Below are 6,000 nucleotides of genomic sequence, written 5' to 3' on the forward strand. Positions count from 1 at the left end.
GGCCCCTTTTTTAATGAGAACACTACTGCACAGTTGTGACTTTTGCAAGTACTGAATTAAGGCCAGACTTACCTGAAACCACTGTTCAATCACTGCTGGTGAGATTATCCACTTACTTAGGCAGCGGAGAGGGAAACAGTCCAAAGGTGGCTGAACATATCACCTGTTTTATGTATACCTGTTCATTTTACAGCTTAGTCTAAAACTGGGAAAGGAAGTGAATGTGCTTGTCACAGTGGCAGAAATTTTCTCCCACCCAGGCTTAGCCAGCAAGGCATGAACAATGCTTTGTTCATTATCCAACCTGTTCTGGGATTTCTGCTGCTGAGTGAAATCTCTCGCATCCCAAGAGAGGTCAGCTTTATTATGCCCATTTTACAGGTTGTTAAAGAAGGACTCTGCATTGATTTCAGACACGTACTACAAATTACTAACGAGACTGTATTAAGTGTAGGGTCACTGATTTTAACGATCACGATTTACACCCAGCAGCTCAGACTCTGCCATGTGATGGAGGGTATAGTTCCTTAGCACCTAAATCTCCTGTGTTTGCCTCCATTTATTTTAGGAATTGTATCCACACTATCAATATGGTTTACTACAAGTCCTGACTGAGCTGAAATTGTGACAGTAATTCCAAATACATTATGTGCAGTATTATATAGTAGAACAAGAGAATTACAACAACATGTTTACCCCCTAGGGCCAGCAGTAACGTTATTTAGAAAGAAAATAGAAATGATTAAACCGTTGTGGCATCTGGCTATCCAACTTGCTTGACAAGGCCTAGTTGGTTAGTAGGTGAGATAAATTTGATGACTATGTTTAAATTCCTAGATATGATGGGACATTTTTAAGATGATATATTTAATGAATCTCTTTAATAAAGAGCTGGTTCTAGAGGCTTTTGCTCAAGCTTGCTTTAGAGCTGTTAAGGTGGTTCTGTAGTCAATGCCTTTCATTGCTTGCCTCTGCAATGTTTGTTGAACAGCTGATTAGCTGATAATAGAACAGTTTATGCTATGTGAAAGAAATATTTTACATTTATTTCTACTGCTTCAGGAGGAGCATTTCCTATCAAGTACGTCTGTTCTTATTAGTCATAGCAAAAGTAACATGAAGGAGCCCCAAGAAGCTGTATAGATCTTGTTTTGAGGTTTTGTGACAGATATATTGCTTTTTGAAACTTGTTTAGCAGAAATCCTTTTTTAGGATTATTACTGTTAATTATTTTACTTAAAAATAACAAGATGCATTTTAAGCTTACAACGTGAGAGAAGCTTGGTATATACATAAAACAATAATCTGTCTTCAGTGCTTTTTTAGTATCTCATTCTTATTTTTTTAGCTGAACTAAATGAATTAGGAGCAGTTATTTTGTGTATAATATGCAGAGCAAATGTTGCTTGGAAGTGGCTTGTTTTCTGTATATGGTCTCTTTCCTTGCATTTAAGTCACACAAGTTTCCAGGAGGTCTGGTTTTGTGGAGAAATCTCTAAGGCTGGGGGGGATGGTGCTGTGATGTCAGTAACTGCAAGTGTTCACTGGTAATCAATATAGAGCTGGAGTTAAAAAAATCCCAGTGGAAGCATGAAACAATCCCTGGCAGTTTATGTGCCATTCAAGATCCTGTGACATCTCCTTCTAAACCTTTCTCTTGTCTGAATTCTAATCAGGAACAGTTTCACTGTGCCTCACTAAATTCTCTCTGTGCAAGGGATTGATCTGCCTGTGCTCTTGGTAGGGGTATGACTGCTAGTCACATGCCTGTGACCTTACGACAGGACCTTGAGTTAATAGTGAGATATATTAAATTAATATGGCTAATCAGGGCAGTAGAGCCCTCTTAATCCATTCTGGTTTATCTGTTCCTCATGTCCCTTGGATATAGCGATTTTACTATGTTCATCGTTACTACTTGCTAAGCAGCTGCTGCAATGGGCCCCACTGGGGGATGAAATTACTGTAGCTTGTACATTGCATAACAACTGCAAAATACAGTTGAGTTCGCTGGGTGACAGTGTGTTATTACATCACGTTGGGTTTTACTTTAGTAGGTGTGGACCTACTGATGTAATTGGCAGAACGGCCTGTGCCCAGCTCACTGCTGCTCTCCCAGGCTGGATCCAGGCTCTACACAGAACGCTGCATATTCCTAGTGAAAAGCCATTAAGTTGGTAGTTGTTTAGCCCTCGCTGATACTCCCCCTGTTTTTGTTCTGTTTTGCTGCTTTATATCTAGGGAGCGGACACTGGTACAAATGTCTCTTCTTCTGTGGCAGCTGAAGATGCATCTCCTTCTAAGCCTGTGACCTATTTCCTACATGACTATTTTTGTTCAATTTGCAAAAAGCTTGAGGTCCTGTTCCTTATTGAGTTGTTAGTAAAGCTCCCTCTGTCTCTGGTTAGAATGGAATCGTCATGGACAATGGGTGAAATACCACTGCTTGCTTCTCCTTTCATCTTAACGATTGTGTCTTAATGGGTTGCAAGCTTTCTCAGCTGAAATCATCTTGCATTTGGAAAGGATTTATGTTTCTATTTCTTGTTGTATGGATTTCTTCTTTGTCTTTTTCATGGAGGTTTAAAATACACTGGAAGTGGCTGAACAGTCTGTCCACAGAGATGCCGGTTACAGTGAAGTAATTAAAGTTGTGCCAGTGTTTCCACTATAAAATGCATCTCTCTAAGTTTTATTACTCAGCTTCAGTAGTTTGTTCTTGTAAACAAGTTGTACACTCAGACACAAATTGGTTTGAAACGTGTTTTAAATGTCCATTTGCAAATTTTTGAGCTATAATACAACTGGGGAGAGACCTGAGCAGTCCATTGACTCTTGGTTTTCATAAATCACAGAGAAATGTGTTCTTTTTCTTAGTGAAATGGTGCAGCTTGTACCTAATGAGCCTCTCTGCTAGTGGGGATGCTGGGCTCAATATTTCTTTTAACTGTGATTGCAGAGAAACATAAAAATAAGAAACATTTTACATGGACTTCCAGCCTCTGTGCTTCTCCCACAAATATACATACTAGGATGTACTTTAAAGTACTGTATGAGTTTCTTTCCCCCTGACAGGCTCAAAATCAGTGTTTAATACATGTTTTCCAGTTCAGGTTTGCAGCTGGTATTTTTTGGTTTGCTGATGGTGTATCACGTATGTGCAATCAATTTTCCAGCTACGTCCTTTCAGCAATCTGCAGGAGGTCCAACAATCCTCACCCAGCATTAAATGTGCCAAACTTCTACTTAGTGAAGTGTTTACAAGCAACATGTTCACCCTGTTATGAGAAGCTCTCTTGGCTCTGGGTGCTTTTGCAACAAGTTGCTGTGCCCAGTTCTCTTTGGCCAGGAGTGAGTGCAGTTCCTGTTCAGTACTGGCTCCACACATGTGTGCTCAAGATTGCACTGATAGTTGCCCTGTATCATTTTTCAAGTACTGTTGCCTATGGCAAGAAATGACTGTTCTTATTTCTTCTTTGCTGAAGAGTCCCACAGCAGTTTGGTTCCTGCCTTTGCACATTCTTGTATTCAACTTTTACCGTTATGCATAGGTTAAAAATTATATGTAGGCTTAGTCACTATGAGACCAGCTGATGACAAGTTGGACATTGTGGCATTTTCCATCATGTCCCTGTGGCATTTGCACACAGAGACTTCAGCTTTTCAGCAGTCATTTACACGAAACATAGAATATAAGATCCATGTTCACATCTGCCATTCGGCAGTTCCACTCCTCAGGTTTTCATTACTCATCTGTTGTAAGACGAGGCTTTCACCTCCAGCACTGGTAATGTGCTGCTCCCCAGGGCTGTATGACACACTTCCACATGAGTTCCCCACATTCTATTCAACAACACTCTCTCCTGAGACACTCATGTTGGTTTTGGCTGTAACAACAGTAAGTGGATTCCTCCTGTGATGAAAGTTTGGTAATCTGTAGATCAAGAAGGAAATTGAGGTAAAAGGCAAGTGCAGAACATATTAACAGGAGAAGGAATCAAAGCATGGAGGAGAACTTTAACCTCAACTTTATGGTAGAAAAGAGGGAAAAGATATTTCAGTGTTGTGTATACACACATGCATAGTTTTGCTGTGATATGATGTGGTCTGCTAATTCTAAGGTCTGTAATCTCTTTTTTGGTACTTATGCTCTTTCTACTGTACCCAGTGATTTAAAAAGAAGAAAGTCAGGAATGGCTGTCAATTAGAGCTTGTCAAAGTGGAAGAATAACTGTGTGTATAAACCAGATCACTGGAAGGATGCAGCTGTAAATACCTGTTAAAAAATGACTGCTTTCAGCTGTGTCATTGTGGTGTTCAAGATCCTGGCAATCCAGGAGCCAAGTGAACTGGCACAGTTGAGGAGATAGTGACCTGTAGCATGGAATGGGGAAAAAAGGCCCAGGACAGGAATGAAGAGCACTGGAGCAGATGGCACCTTCAGAACTGGTGTGTTACGCGTTGCCTGTATTTTAAAAGCTGGCACAGGCCTGCAGTAAGTACTTGTGAAAGTCTCAGCATTACTGTAAAATGCATTGCTTATTCTGGTGTAGAGGAATTATTTCCTTATCTCCTGTAGAGCACACTGTATTAATTCTCTCCTGATACATTCTTTCTATCAGGCCATTGCCAGCACTACCAGGAAAAGACATGAGCTCCCATCTCTATTTTACAGTTACCCAGTTTTTCTTTCCTTTAGGGTAAATACCAACTTTGTAAGAGAAGCAGAAAGACTAATAAAGGCACTTCAAAGTAGAACTATACAAATAATTGAATAGACATTCAAACTAAAAAATGTTCCAAAAAGCTAACTTCTAATTTTTTTGCTAAGAGGTGGATGGAAAGAAACACGCGTTTGGTTGATACCAAATCAAATGTCTAAACTATTTTAAAGTGTACTTGAATTTAGTCTAAGAACATCAATTAGTCTGGAGGAAAAGCAAAGTGTTTCACCTGGAAATTATTTCCCCCATTTTCTCATTCTGTGGCCAGTTTGGTCTGTCTAATACATGCTGCCAGGCCAAAAAACTATTTTATCCCTTTCTGCAGTTCTATGAGCCGTGTTTCTCTGGTTGGCATTGATAAAATTCTTTCATTAAAACTTAGAAGGAAAAAAAAGGAAAGACATTCTGCAGTTTACTTGAGAACATATTACTCTAAATTATGTCACATAATTCACCCTGGGAAAAGAGGGGGGTAGAGTGCAGGGATGAGAAGTCTTGCCCTTTGCTACAAATTATTCTATTATTTCATTCTCCCAATTTTATTCTGTGTCCTTTTGCTTTCTTCCTCTAATGGGGCAAAGCTTGGCAATAAGCCTAATGTCAGCTCTCCTCTCATAGCTGGGGATGTCTAATGAGGCAGTGCATCCCAGCATTAGCTGCTGCCCTCCCCTGGACTCCAGTGAATTTTTTCAGGGTTGGCAGAGTCTGGAATCTGAACAGGTCCATCTTTGGCTCTTGAGGGACACCCTTCTCTGGGGGCTTAATTACCAGTGAAGAGAGCTGTTGCTAAGGAAAGAGGACCTCAGTTCTTCACCTAAGCTGCTGTTTACGTGGAACTTCTGCCTTTGCAGACTCATTTCTTCTTGCCTTAATAGCTGCCTCTGTGCCAGCACTTATCTGCCAGCTGCTTCAGAAAATCCAGAGGAGGCTCAGTGGCATACAGTGCTCAGAACAGTTCTTACACAAAGTTTTCTAGCAAGAATCTGTTTCATCACCCTATCTCCAGGCACCTTTTAACACACCAGGACATAGGTATGGTCAGAGAGGCCCCCTAATTGTCAGCACATTTGCTGCAGATTTTTCATCCTTTTATTACCTCTGCGTCAATGTGTAGCCAAAATATCTCATACTGTTACTTAAGTGCAAATCACACATTAACTGGTTTTCCCCTCACAAATAGAAGCCAGAAGACAAACTCTTCACTCGATAGGCCTTCAGTCCTTCTAAATAGATGTCAGTTAGGCAGTTTCCAGCACTCAGCAATCTTAAGTAGTAT

The sequence above is a fragment of the Lathamus discolor genome, chromosome 15 (assembly GCF_037157495.1).
Source record: "Lathamus discolor isolate bLatDis1 chromosome 15, bLatDis1.hap1, whole genome shotgun sequence".
NCBI classification, from domain to species: Eukaryota; Metazoa; Chordata; class Aves; order Psittaciformes; family Psittacidae; genus Lathamus; species Lathamus discolor.